The sequence below is a fragment of the Cibotium barometz genome, chromosome 41, assembly GCF_041138505.1.
Source record: "Cibotium barometz isolate CiBa-2024 chromosome 41, ASM4113850v1, whole genome shotgun sequence".
In the NCBI taxonomy this organism is placed as follows: domain Eukaryota; kingdom Viridiplantae; phylum Streptophyta; class Polypodiopsida; order Cyatheales; family Cibotiaceae; genus Cibotium; species Cibotium barometz.
In genome coordinates this window covers 45,477,984-45,491,036 of record NC_141086.1, presented here as the reverse complement: position 1 = coordinate 45,491,036, position 13,053 = coordinate 45,477,984, and positions in this window count along the sequence as shown.

The window sequence follows — 13,053 nt, the reverse complement described above, 5'->3', positions numbered from 1 at the left end:
GGTGATAGCTAGCATCGATTTCAATGTACTTTTTAGGTACTGCATGGGTTTTTACTCAACTTTATACCCTCTTACAAGAGAATATTTGATTAGTACATTGATTAGCCTCTTACAAGAGAATATTTGATTAGTACATTGATAGCCTCAAAACAAACAGATGAACTTACAATCTATATAAGGCAACAAAACCTTTTTTTGGGTTGCTTTAATTAATTGAAACTTTTCTTTTGGGTTACTTTAATGTAATGGTCAGTTTCAGTGGAGTTTTACTAAGGCTCAAGTTCGGGTTGGAAAGAGGATAAGTTGGCTGCATGTGGTCTTCCACATCTAAGGGTGCATTGCGCATTGCGTGTTCCTCCATCTGCAATGGCAAAGCCTTGCTGTGCGATTCAAAGATGATGCTTTCCATGTCAAAGGTTGCATTTGGCATTCCATGTGCTCCCTCTCCGATTGCTATGGTGGAGCATCACCCTACAATTCAATGATGCAGTCTTCCACGAGCTTCCACGGGCTATTCAATTTGTTTTGGGTGTCATTTCATAACTTCTAGCAAAATCCAACTTCTACAAGCCTATCCATCCCATATATAGGGTGGATATCACGTGGTAAGTGTTAGTCGTATGTTTTCATGTGTGATTCGAGCCGATAGCTATGTTCTATGAGTTCTAGTGTCCATAATTTTGGCTCTCTCATTTCCTTATTGTTTGTCAATGGAATATGCAAAAATCTAGCTTCTGCAAGCCTCTTGATGTTATCGGGCATGGAGCAACATAATTACACGGGATGGATATCATGTGGTGGTGGGTGCTCGTGATGTATCTACATGCTTCTTGTTTCTTATTCTGATCTGTAGTTCCATCAGATTCTTTATAAATACTACTTTCTTGTCATTGTATATATGCTTTTAAGCTTGGCGCCTCTAAAAGAATTCCTCAGCAAGATGTCACGAATGCAGTTAGCATAGGACATCATGCACCCGCCGCCAAAATTTAAACATGCAGGCCACCCTTTCACGTTTTCTTCCTCTCCGCGTTCATGTTTTGTTCGTTTGATGATACCTGTGTTTGCTCTGTTTAAGAAGATACATTTGACGTTTAAGGTTCTCTCTCTCTCTCTCTCTCTCTCTCTCTCTCTCTCTCTCTCTCTCTCTCTCTCTCTCTCTCTCTCTCTCTCTCTCTCTCTCTCTCTCTCTCTCTCTCTCTCTCAATGACAATGTTTGTGTATGTGCAGGTGTCTCTAGTTGTTTGTCTTAGGGGTCGGCTTCATTATCTTCCGTTCAACATGTCGTCTCTCGATCAGCCTTCGTCTCCCGATCAGCCTCCTGCTGCTTCAAGCTTGACAAAAATTTTCTTTTTTATGTGCACGGGGGCATGCAGGTCGTGTGTGTGTGTGTGTGTGTTTGTGTGTTTTGGTTTTTTAATATTAAATAGAGTGTATATGTGTGTGCGGGGACATGCAGGCCGTGTGTGTGTGTGTGTGTGTGTGTGTGTGTGTGTGTGTGTGTGTGTGTGTGTGTTTGTGTGTTTTGGTTTTTTAATATTAAACAGAGTGTATATGTGTGCACGGGCCATGTGTGTGTGTCTGTGAGTGTTTGTTTTTAATATTTTTTTTAAATGTGCAGGTGATGTATGTTGTTGCATAACGAATGAAGATCAATACAAGGATGCAACAAAAAAGACACTTAGGGCTCTTGAAAAGAGTTCAAAGTTGTAGATGAATGTGGGAGAGGGCTTGACAATAATCCCACATGGAAACTTTTGGGAGTTCTAGAATTTTTGTATAAAAGGTGGCCCATTTGAGAGCTAGAGAGGACTCTTTGGTCATTTGGTTGAGAGGCTCATAGAGAGAGCTTGCTCCATAGCTCCTTCTCAAGTGCTCTCCCAAGGCTCTCCATCTCCATTCATGCTTCAATCTTATACTCTCTATTCTTTACATTTTCAATGATATGAGGTTTTGGTCTACATACTTGCTAATCTAGATTTCTTAATGATGTTTTGATTTGTGAGTTGTAGAGTGCTTGTAATGAAGCTTGTGCTTGAAATAATGTGTAGTTGAGGCTTGTGTGATAGCTCTTTGCATATTAGGTTCCTTGTATAAGTTGCATTTGTGTGCTTAAGTGTAGCCTAATCTTGATGGTTTGATTATATAAGATTGATTGCTTGAGTGATGAAGAAGGATTGAGTAGGACTAGAAGTCATTAGTGTGTGGTTAACTCTTCTTCTCCCATTCGGGATAGCCTCTATGCGCTAACCGGGTTGCATTCACAGATTGATAAGTGTGTGGGTTGGAGTGTAGCCTCCGCTATGCTATGATGTCCCAAACAATGGCGCCGCTGCCGGGGAACGCACACCTAAGTTAGTGAAGGGTGTTAACCATTACTTCTTACTAAGTGCTCCATTGATTGCAAAATCGTGGATTAGGGTAGATTAGAGTAGAGTTTGCAAGGGCATTGAGTGTGTGATCTCAAGGGTGCCTTGTGTGTTTTCTGTTTTTTGATTAGAAGCAAGAAAATTAAAACCCCATTGCGGTAGAGTAATCTCGCCATTAATTAGCTTTAAGTGCTTTCTGTTTTTGTATTTTTTGGCATACCTTTTGTCACTAATCAACTAACACACTAACATTTGTGTTTTTTGTGTTGTGGTTGGGAGGGCTTTGTGACGCGGCCCTCATCTTTCCTTCCATCATCCTGTAAGAAGATTAGTGCCTACATCAGTGTGGGAGGCGTGAAGTTGAAGAGGCGTGGGGCTGTAGCAAGAAGTGTTGGAGGCGGCTTTAATATATATATATATATATATATATATATATATATATATATATACGTGAAGGAGGCACAGCTGGCAGAGCGCTGTGGAGGGCGTCTGCAGCTAAGGCGGCTGAAGAAGGGGCTGGAGCTTGAACAAGACGTCTGGCTGAAGCTAACGAAGGCTGGCCGCAAGTAGTGCAGTGGCGAGGGCGTTGCTGCAGTGGCCAACGTAGGCCACAAGAGAGGTTGTGGCGGCGGTTGTGAAGGCGGCTGGAGGCCAGCACAAATGGCGAAGCAAGCATCGATTGGCTGCAGCTAAAGGCCAGTAGTAGGCGGCTGCGCTGAAGGCCACGAAAGCACAAGAAGGAGGAGCGACTGGCAGCTGGCTCTGCAGAGCAGACAAAGAAGAAAGAGGACGGGTGACTGCAGCTGAGAGCAGAGCCGCAAGAAGGAGAAGAAGGCGTAGAGCCAGGCGAAGCGACTGTTGCGAAGGCCGGGCCTCAGTTGAAGGCGAGAGCCTGGGAAAGAGAAGCAGAAGGTGAAGAAGGTGACCGGTGGTTGTGCAGCAGACTTGGAATAGGTAGTGGCCACGATGCAAGAAGGCGTGGAGACTAGGCGTTGCGTGGCCATTGGGCTGGCTGTAAAGGTGAAGGAACCAGCTGGCTGGCGAAGAAGCACGTGAAGAGGCTAGCGGCGCGGCGACGAATCCGGAAGCGGGCGAGCGGAGGATAAGGTAGGTGGTATTTTCCTTTTTTTTACTTTTTTATTTTTATTAATTTTTTAATGTTTTTTGTATTTTTAAATAAAAAACAAAAAAATAATATTTTTTTTATTTAAAAAAAAAGAGAAAGAAAAAATAATTAAATTTAGAAAAAAAGAAATTAAAAAAAAGAAAAAAAACAATAGTAAAAAATTTAAAAAAAAGAGAAAAAACAATTAAATTCAAAAAAAACAATTTTTATTTTTTGAATCCATTGTTCCTTATTTAAATTTTTGCATAATTAAAGTAGCTTGCATTTTTTATTTTTATTTTTTTAGAATTTTTGTGAATGATGCATAATTAGTAAATTCATATTTTTTATATTTGGTACGAAATTTATTAGTTTAAAAAAAAACAAACAAACAAACAAACAAAAAACCAACAAAAGGAGAAAAAAAAACAAAAGAGAATTTTTAAAAAAAAAATCTATAAATTAAGTGTTTTTTAGGAGTTTATTTTTTTGCATATTTTGTAATTCTTCATTTTTAATTTTTTGCATAATTAGTGTAACCTGCATTTTTTAATTTTTTGTAAATTTGTGCATAATTAGTATTTTTTTAGTGTGATTCATAATTTTTGTGTAAATTTAAAAAATATATATATATAAATAAAAATCATAAAATCATTTAAAAAAATAGGATAGATAGTTACGCCACACATACTCCTTTTAGTTGCATTTAGTGATTAGGTAGGTTAAAATATATATATATATATATTATTATTTTTTTTTTAAAACAAAACAAAACAAAAACACATAAAAAAACCAAAAAAAATTGACCTTATGCACTTGCGGTCAGGACGTCTTGTAGATTCTGCCATAGGGCCTAGGGCACCTTCTAGAGTACCTACGCAGGAAAGTGGGACCCAATCGGTAGGAAATTTGGCAAATATTGCTGAAACCCTTTCTGAATCCCAATCCGATACCCTTTCCTCCAGAACAACTAGTTCATTGTCCATGGACAATCTAGGGCCGACAAATAGTCATCCCGTAGCCCCAAATAGGACACCCTCAAGATCCTTTAATCCATTTGAAGCCGACACCATGGGGTTAACACTCAATGTGAGACTCCAATATGTCTACACAAATGCTCAAGGAGCTGAGATCTTTAGGGATCCACAACAACGGTATCTTGTTAAGATCGCAGACATTTTCTCAGAACTTGATAGAGCACCTCTAGTCAATGACCAGGGTAACATGTACATGGGTGGAGATGGTGTTCGCTACGAAGTCACCTACCATCCAGAAAAGGTAGACAAATTAGGGGAGCTCTCTAGAACCGAGTTCTTAGACTTATCAGAACTTTCCAGAGCAAGGGAGTCTAGAGATGACTGGCTCATTGAGCCGGACATGCCTGGACCATCCAATGCCCAATCCTCAAAGCCATCCATAGATGATTTACTTCTTGTAGATCTAAATTTGGAAAGGGATAGGAAAGGCAAGAGTAAAATGGATCAGGGGGCTGAAAGCCAATGGGAGTTTGTACGACAAATTCCTGTGACAAAGGTCTTACAGGATGACCCACTTCAAGAGGTCTATAAGGACTCGTTAGAGGGATATTATGCCACAACTAAATTGCCAGAGCTGGATCTTCCTCTAGCTCATGTGGTGGTAGTTGAGAAGCTTGCAAGACACATGAACAGAATAATTGATAAATGGGCCAATGAATACCGAACCTTAGATTGGAAAGAGATTCGGGAACTCACGTGGAAAGGACAACCATTATTCATGGAAGTGTTCTCAACAAATACAGCCAAACCAGGAGAGACAGCCTTTCTTGGAGAAACTGTTGCTCCTCCCCTACGAGAGTTCACTAGAGAGGGACCCTCAACATCTAAGTGGACCACTGCTATAGTAGCCCAACTCTAGCACCAAGATATCGTCCTACACCAAATGTGCGACCACAGGTCACACCACACCAACATCTTTCTCATTATAACAATCGGAGTGTAGGGGAGCCAACTCGGCATCCCATTAATGCACCTCCTGAAATGCGGGCGACAAGATCTTTGGAGGGGTTTGGTGAGGCTGGTAATAGGGTACCCACACCAATTTTGGAAACATGTGGACCATCTTTCCAAAGAGAGGAACAATTCCCACTGAGAGTGAGAGGCCGTAGGCCCTATGATGAGTATTCAAGACAAGTAAGGCCATCAACTCTTCAGAAACTGGTAAAGAAGTATGAAGGGTCGGGAGATCCATACGATCATGTAGCAGCATTTAGGCAAGCAGTTCGAGCTGAGCAAGTGGCTGATAAGCATACTCAAATTGAAGGATTTGGACTCACTCTTGAGGGAAAAGCCCTGGCTTGGTTTCAGGCATTAGAGGCTTCAGACAAATCTTCTTTACGAGTTTTGGAAGAGAGATTCATTGCTGCTTTTTCCTTGATGGGAATTCAACATGACACGGTAGCACACATCTACTCTTTCAAACAAGGCGAGAATGAGAGTGTTAGAGACTGTGTAAATAGAATGAAGCAGTACATTAATCGTTGCCCTGAAGATGAGAAGCCAAGCCCGCCCAAAGTCGATTAATTTCTCTCTTCTTAAAAGGACTCAAAAATTCGACTCTGCATACACATCTCTATGCGAAGAAGCATACAAATTTCAATGAGTGTTGCCATGATGCTATGGATTTCACCGATAACTTCAAGTTCCAAGATGGTTCTGGCCTAGAGGTGAAACCTAGAGATCAGTGGGGAGACGACCAAAGTTCAAGGTCTAGCGCGCTAGTAAATCCAGACCAGATAGCTAACCTAGTACTACGGAGATTGGGATAGACCTATCGTCCACCCATGTAGCCACAACAACAGCAGCAGAGAATGAGGAGTGTACTTCCTACAGGTCCTCATCTTTGTGGAGCATGTGGCGGTAACCATAAAACAGAGGATTGTAATACCTTTTCTCCTCTAGTCACAAACCAACCCACAAAAAAGTGGTGCCAAGCCTGTGCTTGGAACTTTACCCATACCACACAGGAATGCACTCGCATTGCGAGAATGAGACAGGAACGTGAGCAGCCAAGGGGTGGAGTGGCTCCACAAATGTATCAACAGTATACTAATTTTGAACGTAAGCCACCGATGGCACAAGAGCAAGCACGACCTGTTCTTGGTGCTCAACCTCCTGCTCCAGGGACTGCTCCTGTGAGGGTTGTCGACTACGACAATTCAAATATGTGTAGAGACTTGGTAAACCCAGGCTATGTGGAGGAAGAATATGTATCATATTCATCCAAAGAAAATATCTTTGAAAGTCCCGCATACCCAAGCCCAGCACTGGACGCTCAACCAGGGGAACAAAACTCTTTAATGTTGCTAGGCGGCTATCAACCTAGGACTCCAGGCCCCTCAGGTCAATGGTAGCCAAGGAAAGTAGAGGCCAAACCAATGGGCCCCTGTTATGAGTGCGGAGAACCCCATTGGGCTCGTGATTGTCCACATCGCTCAAGGCAAGCATCTCGGTCCAATACAACAGTACAACAGTTTCCACCAATTGAAAGATATTGTCTAGGGTGTTGTGTAGAACACTTCCCAAAAGACTGTCTGCTGAAACCGCATGAGGAAGGCACCTCTCAACCAAAGGTCTCACTCAACCTTGTAGGGGCAGTTCCATCGCCACCTTCATCTGAGAATGAGGATGTCGTGCCACTTAGAGTCATGACTAGATCACAGACACGAAATGCCGAAATACAAACTGATGAGACACCTCAAACTAGGGATGCAAAAACAAATCTAGTGGACAAGACCCTACAGTCCAGTAGAAAAAAAAACCACTCGGAGGAAGAAGAACCGAAGTAAACAAACTAAAAGTACATCCACTAGTTCTCAAGAAGCCTCTAAACAAAACATGAGGGATAAAACTTTTACTTCCCAAGAAGTGCATGAGGAACATCAACCTCAACCTGGGCCTAGTGTTAAACAAGATGAGGCTAGTACGACTGAGGATAGTTCTGGGGGTTCTGTTTTTGTGGATAAAGTGAATGAGACTCTAGAGGCCATCATTGATGCTCATAGAAGTCGCATTGCGGCTTTATCTAAGCTACCCAAGAAGCTTCAAGAATACCCAAACCCTCGTGAGGAGAAGATCAATCTAGCTGTACATCAGCAACTCATTAGGGAAGCTCAGTCAATACTTGAGGGACCACCACCACCTATTCCTCGGGGCCCAACCTCTCTTAAGCCAACATTAGAAACCATACCAGAAGTGTCGTCAAGTCGGGAAATGAAAAGTGAACTCATTTCACAAGCTCATAGCGAAAGGTCTGCACCAATTGACACCCAATTGAAAGGGGGTAATCTGCCACCACCTAGCCTTGTCTTCCCATGCAATGATGAAGTTATTGATGCTAATGAGGACATGGCAAATGAGATGTGGGCCGCAGTTCACGAGAAAGTTCATGAGAACATGTCTTCTATTAGTTCGCCTCCATTCTCTGAGGTGGATTTTACCAGGGGCACGGAAAACAACTTTGGACGCCCAAGCATCCAGGAGGAAGTTCAAACAATTGTTTCTCCTAGAAGTAAGCATACAATGAAAACCTTACCATCATATCTGGGAGAATATGAGAACTGTTCTCAAACCTTGAGGATACCCTCCATGCATAAAAGGTTGACAAAGGAGAAAGATATGAGTATGGTGCAAGCTATTTTGTCAGCACCAGTGGCTTGTACCTTACCTTTGCTTGATTTGATAAAAATTCGACCTGAGTTGTGGAATGATATTGCCACAAGTTTGTCAGAGCAGGTATTGCTACAAAAGGGTCACCATGAGTGTACTATACACTCTGAAACAAAGCATGTAATGCCAGTTCCTATCAACAAAGTAGGAAAATTTTGTGAGGACGATCAGGGAAATGCTACCCTCCCATTAGAAGTGCGAAAAGTATCTTCAACTGCAATACTTGATAGTATTGTGACAAGGTCCATTTGGGAAAAATGGGGCAAACCAGCTATTAGGAGTACCATGATGCGCTTGCAGCTAGCAGATGGAAGCTTAGAACATCCCCTTGGGCTACTTGAGAACATATTGGTCACCACATGTGGGATTGAATATGAGCACACCTTTGCAGTAGTGGATTTTGGAAAACATCCAAACTACGAAGTGATATTGGGTAGACCATTCATGTGACAATTTCAAATGATTCAAGATTGGGGATACAATTATTTGTACCTCCGACATGATTCTGTCATCACAAGGGTCAACCTAAGGAATCACTCATATCGTGATGTAACAAGGTCTCCAATAGATGAGTTTGATTCTGCTTCATCTGAGGGCTCAAGAGTTACATTGTCCGATGGACGAGAAGATCTGTGGATGTGTGGAGCCTCGTGTAGGGATTTCAACACTGAGAGACTTAAGGGTAATCGAAGTGTATTAGACGAGGCATACATTCCACAACCCTTCCCTGAGCATTTAATTGATCCATTAGAATGGAGTCATGTCCTTGCAACATTATCGACATGTGCTTTACCGAAGCCAATTCAATTTTGTGACTCAGATGGATATGATATTATTCCTATACGAATGGTACAACCACGTGCCCTTCTAGATGATTTGTACTATAGAGATACATCCACAACAGCTCTGCATGTCGAGGAAGTCTCAGTGGAGGATTTGACACTCGAATCTGCTAATGATGCTGATAAGGAAGATGGATGGGACTCTGATTTTAATAATGATGTGACAATCCCTGAGGAAGAGTTAGGAAAGGCACGCCTACTCTTGAGAGGAAGGGAGGTTCAGGTAGAGATCCCTAGAAGCCGACCTAAACGTAAATGCTGTAAGAGCCATAAAAGAATCCGTAGACCAGATGAGCGTGAACAACGTGAGAGACTACAAAAAGAAAAGGAGGAGTCTAAGAGTGAAAACTCTCGACCACCACCTCACTTCTCAGGAAAGAACGGATATCTATACTATGTCCAAGCACAAGATAGTATCAAAGACCAAATAAGACGATCAGATGGATTCCAAGCAGGGGAAAAGCTAACAACTGTTAGCAAAAATCGTAAAAAAACGAAGAAACAAAAACCAAAACTCAAGTCTAAAACCGATTCAAAAAAGAGTGTGGGAAGTGCAAAGACAACGGTTGAACAAAAAAATCCGATGCAAGATAGCAAAGGAGAGCTCAAAACCGCATGGTCATCAATGAGTGAAGACTCAAGTGGACAAGAACAAGGTCTCAATGTTCCTCCCAATTTCACACAGTACACTCTTCAAGATCGGAAGATTGTTCTTCAACAGCCCATGCGAGAAAAACCAAGCGTGCCAGGGGTTTCATACGATGGTCCGGAAGATGCAAAAAAGATTGATATTGCTAAGCCAGGAGAAGAGCCTCGCTATGTGTGGATTGCCACAGACTTGTCCTTAGATGAGGAGAAGTTATTAATACAAATAATAAAGGAGTATCGTGATGTTTTTGCTTGGAGTTATAAAGACCTCAAAGGAGTTGATCCAAGCATATGTCAGCATACAATACCATTGCGAGAGGACGCAAAACCCTCCAAGCAACGTCCTTATACCTACAATGAAAATTTTGCACGGAACATAAAGGAAGAAATAGACAAGCTCTTAGAGGTAAAATTTATCTATGAGATTGAACACACTGAATGGGTCTCCCCTATTGTAGTGGTGCCCAAGAAAAATGGAAAACTTCGAGTATGTGTAAACCTCAAGAAGGTAAATGCAGCTACTGTGCGTGATCATTACCCACTTCCAATCACGGATCATGTTCTGGAACGAGTTGCAGGGAAAAAGGCAGATAGTTTCAGGGATGGATTCTCCGGGTACAATCAAGTGTCAATTGATCCAAAGGATCAACACAAGACAGCCTTTGCTACTGAAGATGGCATCTTTGCCTATCGTGTTATGCCATTTGGTCTAACAAATGCACCAGCAACCTTTCAGCGGTTAATGAGTCATGTATTCAAGGAGTACCTTAGGCAATTTCTTGAGATTTTCATGGATGATTTATGTGTTCACTCACAAGAGCGTGATGATCATATAGAACACCTGAGACTTGTGTTTCAAAAGTGTCAACTTTATCGTATATGCTTGAATCCTGACAAGTGCAAATTCATGGTAAGACAAGGGAAAATTTTGGGCCATATTGTTTCTCGCAATGGGATTTCAACAGATATGGATAAAATTGATGTCATTGTCTCATTACATCGGCCTATCAACCCTAAAGGGGTACAAACATTCATGGGACATTGTGGCTATTACCGTAGATTCATCTACATGTATGCTGTCCTAGCCAGACCGTTATATGCTCTTCTTGTAAAGTTTAATTGGACTGATGAGTGTGAGGAATCCTTTGAAAAGTTGAAGCAAGCATTAGTGACTGCACCCATTTTATGGGCACCAGATTGGAACCAAATCTTTCATGTCCATATTGATGCTTCAAACTTTGCAATTGGATGTATTTTGGCTCAATCTGGAGAACACAATAAGGATTTCCCAATCTCATATGCTAGTCGACAGTTGAACAATGCTGAGAAGAATTACACCACAACAGAAAGAGAAGGATTGTCCATGATATATGCAGTGAAAAAGTTTCGCCATTACCTTTTGGCAAACAAATTCATATTTTTTGTGGACCATCAAGCATTGCTATATTTGGTGAATAAACCTTGTGCAACTGGAAGGATTGTGAGGTGGTTTATCATCCTTCTTGAGTTTGATTTTGAAGTGGCAGTTCGAAAAGGAACAACTCATCTAAGGGCAGATCATTTGTCTCGAATCACCTCTGGCGAAGCTCCTGTGGGTGTGGATGATGATATGTTAGATTCAACACTTTTCCTTGTAGAGACAGCTCCTAGATGGTCTGAATCCATTTTAGAAATTTTGACAAGTGGGCAGATACAACTAGCAGGTCCTAATGTGGACCTATGGCGACCATTCACATTAATCTCAGGGAGATTATATCGTCAGGGTAATGATGGAGTGTTGAGGCTTATACCTAACCCCGACCAATATGAGGAGATCTTGGAATGGGCACATGCGGGTATCGATGGAATCCATGCATCAGCTACTACTTGTGTGCGACGTATATCTCAAGATGGGCAATGGTGGCCTACCATGCATACAGATGCTGAAACATTTATTCGTAACTGTGCTTCATGTAAAATTCAGAAGCCAATTCATAATGTCACATTATTCCAAATTTCAACTACACCAAGTTGGAGTAAGTATATTGTGGACTACCTTCAGCATGGTCATTTGGATCAAACAATTCCTAAACATCGAAAGCAGGCTATTAAAATTGAAGCGGCAAACTATATGCTGATAGAGGGCCAACTCTACAAGAGGGGCAAGGATGGCAACTTACGCATGTGTGTATGTGAAGCTGACTATCTGAAAATCTTAACTCACGCACATGCAGGTATTGGGGGTGGACACTTTTCTGGCAATACCACAGCGAAGTTGATTAGGTGGTCTGGGCTTTGGTGGCCAACCTTACAAATGGATGCCGAAGAATATGTGAAACGTTGTGACGATTGTCAAAGGACCAAACCTCCCATCACAAAGGACAATATGCCGTTGCGGCCTATGTTAAGCACACGTGCTTTTGCAAAATGGGGTATTGATTTTGTCGGTCCCATTAAACCTCCAGCTCGTAACACGCATGCAGAATATATTATAGTCGCAACCGACTATTTGACCAAATGGGTAGAGGCAAAGGCAACAGTCAAAAATGATGCCAGAACCACAGCCAAGTTCTTGTATGAGTACGTGTTTACACGCTATGGCTTACCTATTGAGATCGTTAGTGATCAAGGTGTACATTTTGTAAATGAAGTCATAGAATTTTTGCTTCAAGAATTTATGGTAATTCACAAGCGTTCTGCACCCTATCATCCCCAGACCAATGGACAAGCTGAGAGTACTAACAAGATTCTCTGCACAGCACTCACAAAGATTGTTGAGGGACATAGGACTGATTGGGAGCAAAAGTTGCACTCAGTTCTCTGGGCATATAGGACAGCCTATAAAACATCTGTGGGCACAACCCCATTTGAACTTGCTTTTGGGCTAGATGCAATTCTTCCCATTGAATTTCTTGTACCTACTCTACGAGTAGCTAAACAATTGGATTGGACTGGTCATGAGCTTTCACAACGCGTTGACGAATTGGAAAAGCTTGATGAGACCCGCTTATTGGCGGTAATGGGGATGTATGCCGAGAAGAGGAGACAAAAGCAATGGTATGATAGAAATGTAACAACTGGCCGATTCAAAAAAGGAGACCTGGTGCTCTTGTACACACTTAAGAAGCATAAGAGAAAGCTCAAAAAACGTGGCCTAGGACCATTTGTGATTAATGAGCTTACTCCAAGTGGTGCAGTGCGTTTAGAGACACTAGACGGTGAGCAAATGCCTAACTTCATTAATGGAAGTCGTCTCAAGAAATACAATGAACCATTAACTGAAGCCATGCTTCAACAGATGCATGCTGCACAAACACGGAAAGAAGCACTTGACCTACTTAAACGTCAGGCTCAAGAGGAGGCTAAAGCTAGAGTTGCAAAAGCCAAGGAGCGTCGCAAAGCTT